This window comes from Anser anser (assembly GCF_964211835.1).
Source record: "Anser anser genome assembly, chromosome: 4".
In the NCBI taxonomy this organism is placed as follows: Eukaryota; Metazoa; Chordata; class Aves; order Anseriformes; family Anatidae; genus Anser; species Anser anser.
In genome coordinates this window covers 48,703,764-48,716,107 of record NC_139724.1, presented here as the reverse complement: position 1 = coordinate 48,716,107, position 12,344 = coordinate 48,703,764, and positions in this window count along the sequence as shown.

Below are 12,344 nucleotides of genomic sequence, written 5' to 3'. Positions count from 1 at the left end.
CAGACAAGTTTTAGAACTGACTTTGGCATAACCAGAATTAGGTTAATACTGAGCATATTTCAAAATCCTACAGTGAGGACCTGATAACCTTACTGAGTTCTCAGATAGCTACTCTAGGCAATATTAGTGCCCAATAGACAATATCTTCCAATTTGTCTGATTTAAATCTGTCCTTGCCTAACTTAAAATGCAGTTATGTACTAAAAGGTATACTTGTTTTTCCCTTCAGAAGTGCAAGTGGATAGATTGCCTATTTGATAAATAGGAATCAAATAAAATTAGTTTATTTTTCTTTGAAAAAATAATAAATGACATAGAAATTCCTTTGGAAGCCTATTCTAAATTTCAGCTTCTCCAATAAACAATTTTTAGTTCGACTATTACGTTGTTCTATGTTGAGTTTCTGACCACCTTGATTATGAAGTTTTATTTTTGTGGGTGGCAAGATAAAATGACCTAAGTCCATGTCAGTGGAATTTTTGTTTGTTATCACACAGTACAATAACTTTGTGTTTTTTCCAAAGAACAGCAAATTCAGTTCAAAGTCTCATGAATAAATGCCATGAAGACTGATAAAAATACACCTTATCAGTAAAACAGTGAATGTTACTAGCCATTGGCTTCCACATTTGTTGTGCTAAAACCATGGCAACTACAAATCTTTTTTAGGGTCTGAGTTCATAGATCTTAAAGAAGGAAAGTTCATTCTTGAATTTCCATAGAGACAATACCTTAACTTTAAAGGCAGACCTGTTCATAAGCTGGTATCTTTCTGTTCTCTTGATTTTATACTGGGTTCAAATAGTCCCATTTTTAATGGAGGCTCTGTTTACAAGATACTTTCTAATTCACATCTAACTGCTGCACATGCCCACCAAAACAGTTTTGCAGGTCCAATTCAGGTTACATTAGTCTAGATTCACTCAGTTTCATGGGATTGCCAGTGTAAGACAAAATGGGGCCTGCAGGATCAGAAATTTTACTTTTGTTTGGGTTAATGGGAATAGAGTTGAAGGTTCGAAATTCACTGTCTAGAAGCAAAAGCACCACTGATAATGATGGATCCCGTGCTTTCCATATGCAGGATTTTAACTGAAGCCCCACTTCTTCCTGCACATCCACTTTCTGCTCACACTGTGTTCCTTTTTACACAGATTTTCTGACAGAAAGTAACAACACAAGGAACATGAGGCTTGGTCTTTTTGACACACATTGAACTTCGTACATTTTCCAATAGGGTCTCCAGGAATTATATTAATCATCTTTTGGGTTACATTTTCAGTCCTTTCACGTTTTTAGGTTGAAGATTGTTTCTTACGTTTGGCAGGTTAAATTCAATACTCAGATTTGCATTTACAACCTGGAAGACAGGGAGCAGGTGTGGGTGTAAATGCATGAAGGTGTCACTGCGACTAACACAATCTAATCTGCACATTTCTAGAAGTCAGATGGAAATAATAACCACTGTAAAAGGCTAAGTCTTTCAGAAATGGGCACTCTTGGTCTCTGAGAAGACGTCAGTATGCTAGCTGGAGTCAGAAATTGGCATTTGTTCGTGTAGGTCATAGTTGAATGCTAGTTCTAGGATTGCAGTGTTGTAATTTATTAAATTGTTCTGAATTCTTATTGGACATAGATCAGGGATAGCAGATTAAAAGATATATATCGTTTGAAAGGTTTGAACATTCTAAGCATTCACTGTCTTGACCAGTGGCCCTGGGGCCACTGAATGCAGTCGGAAATGAGATTTCCCAAGGATTCAGTACAGCCCTATCTCAGACTCCTGTTACGAATTTTACTGTTGCCTTCAGCAGGAGCACAGATGTGCTGTTGATATTTCTCCTCAAGCAGCCGTTATTGCATAAAGTAGACCTGGTCTACTTACTGGACGGTTTTCACGTAATATGCCAATTAGTTGAATCCAAAATGTTTCACTGGAAACATCACATTTCTGATAAACTTTCAGCAAATCTGAGGTTAAGTTTTCCATAGACACATACTGGCTTTAACAACATGCAGGAAGACAAGCCCTGTGCTTGTGGGATTTCTAGTTTTGGAGCACCCAGTCAAGTGAAGCACAAGTATCAGTGTTCTGGGCTGAATGGCCATGCCAAAGCATCCAGGCTCCCTGACAGGAAGTTGTGAACCCCAAAACTCATACAGTGGCGACAGCAATGAGGCTACAGTGCCTGACCCTGAAGCAGGACACTGGAAACTATAAGACTTGTGTTTGTGTCAGGCTCTCAACATTTTCAAGGTTCCTGTTCTTACACGAGGAGCTGAGTCCTCGGTCCGGTCTCAGTGCTAGGCTCTCCACTCTGCCAATAGCAACTGTGAGAAATTTGGTTCAGCACAGAACTTGCACAGCTTCCAAATTCCTTGCCCAGGGAGCCAGGAATCTGGCAGTCTGAGGCAACCCTGGCATGGAAAACACTTACTAAGACTTGGGAGGTAGATATAACATATACATCAATGTGACTAACTATTTCTGAGCAGGGTAAAGGGAATCACCCCATTACCACAAGGAACACAGGGCAGGATTCTTTGGGTTAGATGACATATATTCTTAACTCAGTGGCTATATGAACGAGATCCACGCTGACTTTAAAGGAAGTCACGAGTCTCTTTGTAGTCAGATTAGCTAAGGTGCCTCCAGACACCTGAAGCTTGGTAAAAGGAAACCCACTGTGTGTTTGCAGCTCTCTTAGTCGTGGAGTTCACTTACAGTTCACTTAAAAGATCAAGTCAGTTCAGGGCAATTCTAAATTAGTTCTTTTAATTTAATTTCATGAAATATTTTGGAGACCTATAGATAGATCATGAATATGCTTGATTAGCAAAACTGAGCCACTGTTGGTATTAGAATAAAAGCCATCTGAACAGAAAGCAAATGTCAAGGACTCAGGTTGGAGGGCAGTGTAGAGGAATGGCCTAGCGAGTATAGCCACTGTCTAATTGATCCAAAAGACAACATTAAAAGCTTCATGTGCAAAGAGTTTGCTAGTATTTCTTTTCATGACTTGAGATGAATTCTCTGGTTAGCTTTGAAATTTGGAAAAAAAAAAAAAAAAAGCTTTTCAGACTGCAAAGCCACAGCTGTATCTGCTGCCTCTTTCTAATTCCTTCATATCAGTGAGTATCTGGACCAATCCTTTTGTTACTTATTTAGAGAACCATATGAACCGTATAGATCTTTGGTAGGCTTGATCACATTTTTTGGTCCCAGATGAAATTCTTTGACTCTTGGAAAGTACTGAGGAACTTCTCTTTTAAAATCAGGCCTTCCTGAAGGCTCTCAAATTTGGTACCCCAAATCACTTGTCTGATTTGAAAATTGTAACTAGAGTTTGAAAGCACTACTCTAAAGAAAACAAGCAATCAAAAAAGCAACCTTTCCTCAGATTTATATTATTTTTGAGTCAATTCCTTGGCATTAGCAATCCCAGGTTCCACTGTTATGTACTACATCATAACAAATACTGGCAAAGGAGAACATATGAAGGAAAATGGCAATCAGCAGAAATACGAGTTTTTGTTGCTGCTGCATATCAAATTCTCTTCTAAGAGATCGTGACATGCTGGTAATATCATTGGGGTTTGATTCACGTTTAAGGGAGTAGTGGACCTGGAACTGCAAGTCAGAGATCACCTAATAAATGTGGTCTGTTTGAATGCTGCTTGAAAAGCTTTTAGCTGTTAAAAACAATTGATTTTTTTCAGACACAAAAGTACACATGCTCAGGTTTGACTAACTGAACTTTGCTTCTGAGGCTTAGACAAAAATGTTGAAATATTTCACTGTGTTTTTAGATTAACGTGCAGGGACTTAAAACTTCATGTTGAGCTCATGACAGTGGGGCCTCAGAATTCGTTAAAATATAGTAATATGCAGGAATGGATTCTCTTTTTATGTCAGTGAGTAGATGAAAGTGTCAGCTTTCAAAATCTCTTAACCACACTGCTTCAAAAAAATAGAACAGCCTCAGTCCTAGCTGTAGCAGGCCTGCTTGGTAGGCTGCAGAGCTGTGGACCCTGTGTATTCTGGTTCATCCTTACCCTCCTGCTCTCAGAGCTTCAGCGTTCCCTGCTGGGATATCAGGGGGTGAGTCTTACATCTATGCAGATATTGGCTTTGAGGAAACTGAAAACTTGGATTCTGATAGGAGTGCTGGAAGCAATATTTTCAACTACAACTATGAAAGGGCTTTGTTCAGTACATGGGATGGAAAGGATCCTTCCCTACACATTTGTCTATCTCCCTTGGGCAATAACCAGCAAAGCTCCAGTGAAGAGGACCTACAAATGGTTCTATAAACTTACAGTCCCCTGTTGAGGTACCAGCTCAGGCCCTGACTCAGCTAAAGAAATCGCAAAGGCTGAAGGGGGTATTTGAGGAGGAAAAAGCCACTCCTGCTCCAAGGCTTCTGCTAAAAGAAACATCTTTCCAGTTTCCAGTGTTGTGAAAGCTTTACATTTAGGAATTGTTTACTGAGAAATGGAGGGCAGAATGAGAACATTTATAAGTTGTCTCAAATAGATAAAATAATAAGTTAGCAAGAATCAAACCAATGCTAAAATTCCAGATATCCTAACAGAAAAAACCAGCACAAGTTCAGAGAACAACTATAGCAGGAACACAAAATCTGTTTCTATGGAGATAGACATGAAAGAGAAAATATTTGTTAACTCCACAGTTTTTAGGCCAAAATAGGAAAATTGTGAGTTTACAATGAAATTAAATAAAAAGGAAGACAAAGTAAGAGTGTACTGCTAAGGGACAAAGGCTGTAACAGTGGTGCTGTAACATTTGGGTGTGTCAGCTGCAAATTTGGGGAGTCCATGTAAAATCACAGAAATTTTGTAGAAGTCCCACTAGACGTGAAGTAATTTTTTCAAGTCTTCAAGAGTTTGAAGTTGGGAGCAAAAACAGTGGCTCCCAGAATCACTAGTTAATTTTCAGCATGCTTTTCTTCAGATTTTACCACACACTTATGCTTAAACTTAGAAAAAAGTTTGTAGTCATGGTTTTTATAAGTTGGAGTTCACAGATATACATCTTAAATTAATTCAGAATAAAAACAGCCCAAACACTTCCTGCCATTTGTCAGAAGTTTTCAGTATCACTTTCATTACTAAACCTGAACCGCATCAAACTTAGAGAAGAAATACTAACAATCTCTCACCAAACAAAAGCTTTCAGCTTTGGCTCTCTGCACTGAATGGTTCTATACTGCCAAAGACAATTGAGCTACAGTTGACTGCAGTTGGACTTTTCCAGGCACAGTGCTATCAACAACTCCTTGAGGTTGAATGGCTTTTATTAGCTATTGGCAATAAAGTAGCCACAACAAAGATGGATTGGTGAAAAGGATGAACCACAGAAACTCTTGAGTGAAAGTTTTCAGGGAACTTGGAGCAAATCTGTTAAGGTCATTAGAAATATATGAAGTAGCTCACAGCTAAACCTATGCATAAGTAGAATAGATCCAAAAGGAGTTTATCAAAAAAGAAAACACATGAAAAGCGTATTAAAATTGAAATGAAGCACAGAAATAGAGTTGCAACAAAATTGTTGCTGTGTGTACTACTGAAAAAACATACTAATCTAATATATACGGTTCCACGTGTATCAGTTATGCCAACCGCTTTTTAATGGCATTGTAAAGAAGAATGCAAGCAGACACTGAGAATATAAGATTCTGCAGATGTATAACATCGGTGGGGTATAAAAGAGCGAAAATAGGTGGATCATAAAACTCAGAATGACAGAGGCCAAAAAGCTCAGGCAGCAGCATGGAAATTGGAAACTGAGTGCCAAATAGTTTTGAGGGCACAAGTGAATGTGCTGGATTCCAAAGGCCTCCTGAGAATTATGTAAGAGGAAGAAAAAAAGATCACCACAGACAGTTATATCACGGAACAAACAACAATCACACCACTGCAACAATTCAAATTACAAATAGTGTATCAAAGAAAGGTCTAAAAAGTACTGAAGCAAAAAGCTCTTTTAGCTGAAGGCATCATGAACCCAGTAACACTGTACCTGGGATAATTCATTTTTTGTATCTATTTTGTAGACAGGTATGCACTTTACTCATACAAAAACATCGCTATGATATTTTTGAGGGACCCTGTAGCTAGAAATTGATAAAATGATCAAGCCAGTATTTCACCTGCTCTGCAGATTACCTGTTTATATTGACCAAAAAAAAAAAAAAAAGAGTCAGGAAAACAGGGAAAAAAAAGACCTAAAAGATAAAATTCACAGAACAGCTGATAGCCCTCACAAAACATTGAAGGCTGCACATTTAGAAGTTAGAATACTTCCATTGGAAGGGCCCTACAAAGGTCCAGTCCAACTGCCTGACCACTTCAGAGCTAACCAAAATTTAAAGCATATTATTGAGGGCATTATCCAAACACCTGAACACTGACAGGCATGGGGCATAAACCGCCTCCCTAGGAAACCTGTTCCAATGTTTAATGACCCTCGTGGTAAAGAATTTTTTCCTAACGTCCAGTTAGAACCTCCTCTGTTACAGCTTTGTGCCATTCTCGCGTGTCCTATCATCAGTTACCAGAGAGAAGAGGTCAGCACCTCCCTCCCGACTTCCCCTCCTCAGGAGGTTGTAGAGTGCAATGAGATCACCTCTCGGCCTTCTCTCCTCCAGACCAGACAAACCAATTGTCCTCAGCCTCATCTCACAAGGCGTGCCCTCCAACCCTTTTGTCAGCTTTGTTGCCATCCTCTAGATGCATTCAGGTATCTTAACATCCTTTCTATATCGTGGAACCCGGACTTGCAGACAATATTTGAGATGAAGCTGCACCGACATAAAATATACTGGGAGAATCACCTCGTTTGACCGGCTGGCTATGCTGTGTTTAATGCACCCCAAAATGCAGTTTGCCTTTGTGGCACAGCGCTGACTCATCTGGGTAGACTGAAGCAATTTAATGCATTATAAAGGTGTCAATATGAAACGCCTACAAACATCTTACATCATTTTCTCTTACATCATATTGCTTTACACCATAGGACAAAGCAAAACCATTCTCATGCTTTTAATGCCAAAGGCTGATACTGGCATCTGTTGCTTGATAAGGAAAACAGCTACATCACTGTGCTCTGGATTTCATGAGACAAATTGATAGGGATGGTAGAATGCCCTAGGGATCAAACATACAGTGGCTTAAAAGCAGGACAGGCAACAGGGCTCACTAACAGGATTCAAACACCTTAGAGATTAATGTCAAAACAGAATACGTCAGATGAAAAAGGAGCATAGCAAGAAATACTGCGATGTCTGAAGTCAATCTCTTCTGATCAGTGGAAATAAGCAAGACTGAAGAAAAAGGAGATTTCTGGCTGACTGCTGCACCATATGTGATACACTTACTAATTTACCTGCAGTTTCCTCTCACTGGGTAAAACCAATAAAGAAGATATCCATTCTAAAAGTCATTACTAAATCATAATAAAGTCTTTGTTAAAAATATTTCACATGGTTCTTCTATGTCAGCCTACTGTGTATAAGCCCTCTGAGTGAGTCGAGGATGGGAGTGCAGAAAAGACACAGGTCATCTAAAAGATGAAGCAAAGAGTAGGAACTAACTTCCCCATTCTGAAATTCCATGATAAGTGGAATGTGAATGAATAAAAGCACGTTGTTGCAGAGATGGGGACTAGGACAATGTTTCTAGATATATGGCAACCAGGAGCTTTCATATGAATCTTACTAACACCCACAGAGCAATAAATGCACAACTGAAGCATCTTTCAGTCTCATATATGTGCAATAATAAGCTCCACTAGAACAGTCCAGAAGGAAATTCTTCAGAAACTACTATAGATGATCAGAAGGCGTTTTTATGAAGCATCTCACACACACAGAGAATACTGTCGCATGATGTTCTTGGAATAGCAGTGCTAAACCTGAGATACTATGAGATACAGAGAAGATTTCTTGTGCAGCAGTCCTAGATCATAAAGCGAAAACTGTGAAAAATGCATTTTTCCTTCTAAGGGAAAGCATCATTTAAAGCAACTATATACCAGATTGAAGGCAGGAACTTGAAAGGACAAGAATCAGCTCTGATCACAGGCTAATAATTACTACTAACATCATATATAAAAGCAATATACTATTAAACATATTTTTGAGAAGAGATATTTTCGAAAACATATGCTGGAGCCATTAGAGCCCACTGAGACCTGATCAACAAGACCAAAACTAGATTTGCACTGGCTTCTCCTACATCTGCTTGCAAGGCCTTCTCAAGGCCTTTAGGGCTAGTATGGCGTGAAAGAGCCTTCTTCCAACTCCTGCCATGGTAAATGCCATATTAACAGGTGATTAGGGAACTACCCAAGGAAAAAGAAAGGAGTAACTTAAAAAGAAGGGGCATGAATGTGTGTGTGCCTGTCTTGAGATGGACTTTAGAAGGTATAATGTCATATTATGCAATCAGGTTGTTCAATTCATGCTTAGCTTTGCAGTCTGGAAAACATACCTCCACCATCTGTAACAATGTATATAGAAAATATTTTGAAACACATGAAAAGCAATTTTTTTAAAGTATGCTTTTCAGCATATTTAAGAAATCTCTGCTTTCTAGGTGGGCTTGATGTTAGAGAGAGAGAGCATAGAGAGGACAACGAGGTCTGCGTGTTGTTCAATCTGAAGTCTTTCTCCCTCGCTTTAAAGTAAGCACTAAATACTGCATATTCTGGACACAGTCTGTGTCCTGGATTTTGGCATGAAGTTTGCAAAACTGTTTTGGTGGTGAGGATGCAGATCTGTGCTCTTGAATCTGTTCCAGCAGAGGAGTACAAAATTAAGCCACTAAATTGCAATCTGAGCTTTTTGGAATTAGGCGTTTGAATTATTAAGGTGCAGTGAAACTATGGATGGTCACTCTACTTGATTTAAACACTCCTATTTTGATGAAAAAAAAGCTCTGGAAAACTGAAGATGAGTGGCGGATCTCTCAGGATGACTGGCCTAACACGAGAACTAAGGATGTTCCCAAAAGGCATGCCCTGTCGTGGAATAGTGTTAGCAGGCCTCTGCCTATTCTGCTACAGTAATCAAATCCTTCCAATGTTTATGTTTGCTCATTGGATGGGCTTTCTTGCTCGCTTTATATCTCTGAGTCCATCTCTGTTCAAATAAAAGCCATATATCTGTTTCAGTTGTTTGACTTGTTTTACATTGGAGCCAAACATCAGCGATAAGAATAGCAAACATAATGCACCGGAGTAGGAAAAGACTGGTACCTGAGCATGTGTCCCAGACTACAGACACTTATTGAGAAATGTACTGCTAATTAAAGTTATTTTAAAAATGAGCTACTGCCCAATGGCAAAGAAATTCTGGTAAAGCACATGTCCGTAGGCCCAGCACTGGAAATAGGAGATGGCAACACCTTTTTAAGCATTATGTCACCTCAGCCTGCTGATAGATTGGAAGGGAAGTAGCATTCTTTTTGCAGGTTCCATCCACTTTAGGAAAAAGCTATCCTTCATTTTGAGGAAGAAAAAAAATTGCTAGTTGGCTGCCCACCTTTGTGGTTTCATTAGATAGGTAAAAAGCCAAAGAAAAACAAAGAACAAAACCACCTCCAAAACAGAACTGTGGTTACTGGCAGTAGATGCAGTCCTGGCACACGAACATCTCGAGATCTGATGTGTATCTCAAAGTTCATTAACACAAAGAAAACTTTTGGTCTTTAACACAAATAAGAAATAGCATTAAATAAGTTGAGGGCCACAGAATTAGGAAGTTTGGGAGATCACTGTGACAAGGACTTACTTTCCAGAAGTGCTCTGGCACTTTTCTTATGATGATATATCAAATTTGTTACTCAAAAAGCTTCAGTAATTTTCGTACATTTTGGTCTGCATATATGTAATTTTTAGTAGGAATATTAATCCCAATGAAATACAAATACCTTTCCCTTCCATTTCTGAATGCTTTCCACTCTCCTGCAGTCTCCTTTAAGTGCAAACCACAAAGATGAATAGGTGTTTCTTTTTGGTAAAGGAGGAGTTATTGTAAAATTCATGATTCAGAAAGTCCAAACAAACTGTTGCTCTTCCATGGTATCTCTTCTTCATCCTTTGTGATTACGTTGTATCATAAGATAGCTGACAGCACAAAATGAAGCCTTTCCATAGGCAGACTGGAAGGAGTTTGTTAAGTAGGTATCCTTGAACATATTTCTCCACTAGGAGTCTGAGAATAAAGTTACCTACTCTGTGTCTAGACTTTCACTTTACACAGTGTGGTGTGATGGAAATATTTTTAAATGATGCTTTCTTTTTTTGCAGGTCAGTTAGGCTTGGACTTACTGCCCTTGGTTCCCCACAGCTGAGATTGTAATACTAGTTACTGTTTGCAACTTTACAGTTGAATGTGGTTGTAAATGGATTCTGATCTTAATGTATGTGCAAATGCTTTCATGTTAAAATGCAATTGCTATGTTCCTTTCTTAATACTAGGACAGCTTTGCTGAAAGTTTACTCAAAGCAGTATGGAAGAATTGAGCAACAGGAAGCTCAGTATAATACTTAATATTGTTAAACAAACATCAGCATTGGAGTTCAAATCTCTTTTTCAGCAGTAATATGAAATGTTGGCATGAAGTACAGGACAGACAACAGAAGATATCTAGAAATAAACATGGACCCTGTATTACAAACTTACATATTAACTCCAGGGGACCAGTAGTGTTCTTGCTAACACTGCACAATGCTGTAGGGGAAAATTCCAGATAGCTTTCAAGATGCAACAGTAAATATTGAGACCTTTTCTTGTGCTAAATTTCAACAAAACAGAAAAGACTTTCATCTCCCAGTCCTTACTGCATTTTCTTCAGACTGCTTTGATATACCCTTAGAATGTTTCCAGAGCTGGTCTAAGGCGTGATTTATCACTATTACATTTTTTCAGCACTGTGACTTGGGCAATGTTCCCAGTCTGGTTGCATTTCCCATTCACTTTATGGTTATCAACAATACACCCAATTACATGTTTATATCTCACTGAGTGCCTTTAATTCCTAAACTGGGCCTAGATCCTTTACATCACTAACAAAAAAAGCCATTTTTCATGTGCAAACACATCAGGAGCAAATTTGGGAAAGTGAAAAGTTTCTTGTTGTTGCTGTTGTTTTTCAGAAGCAGCAGCTAGTATAAATTTCATTGTATCAAACTATAATGTAAAGTCATCTAACTTTTAAGCAGTTTTTCATGGAGCACAGAATGGTCTTTTTGAAAGACAAGATGCATTGATGCATTGTGTTGACATTTTTCTTATTAAAATTACCTGGAAATATTTTAAGCTTAGATATGTCATTAGATTTATTTTGGATGTGTTTAAAAACTCAAGTTCAGAAACAAGTTTTTGTTGTTGTTGTTGTTGTTGATGTTGTTTTGTTTTGTTTTGTTTTTGATTTTGTAAAACTTCCAGAAAACTCAAGATTGAATTATTCATACAACTCCCAGCAGGAATAATATAACATTGCGGTAGAACTGCTCACTTCAGGAAAAAAAAAAAAAAGAGAGAGAGAGAAAGAGAGAGAGAGAGCGAGAGAGAGAGAGAGAGAGAGAATAGAAGACTAAGGAAGTATTAGAAGACCTTGCTCTGAGCTATACCAGTTTACTTGCTACCAGAAGCAGTGAGTTGCGAAGCAGAGCACAACCTCCAGCAATGCACTGAGGATAGGTATGGGGATTGAAATCCAGCCACTGGAGGGAGAAGCTCCTTAAAAGCAGGAGCCCCCTCTCAGAGGGAGCTTTTACTGGTGCTTTGCAACCTGGAGTAGAGGGGCAGCAGCAGGAGAGCTCCCTGGGACAGCCCAGGGAAGTGGTTGAGTCACCATCCCTGGAAGTCTTCAAAAAATGTGTAGATATTGAATTTAGTAAGGTGGTTTAGTGGTGGACTCATCAGTTCTAGGTTAAAGGTTGGACGGGATGATCTTAGAGGTCTTATCCAACTGGAATGATTCTATTCTATGATTCTATTATCTGGAAATCCATTCACTTTTTAGCCTCTTGGAGAGGATATGTTAGTTACTCTGATTCTACAATTTTTTCCTTTTTTTTTTTTTTCCCACTAGACCTTCCATTTTAAGAATCTTGAAGATTAAGCCTTAAAATTACTAGAGCATCTCCAATTTGTTTTTGTTTGTTTGTTTGTTTTCCCTTTTATAATAGTCTTGCTGGAATAAGATTTTAAGGCTTTGTTGTGTCTTCTCCATCTCAGCTCCACCTAACCATGCGTTGTCTGCACTGGATGTATATATTCATATATATCTTGTAATAACAGAAGAAGAGCATT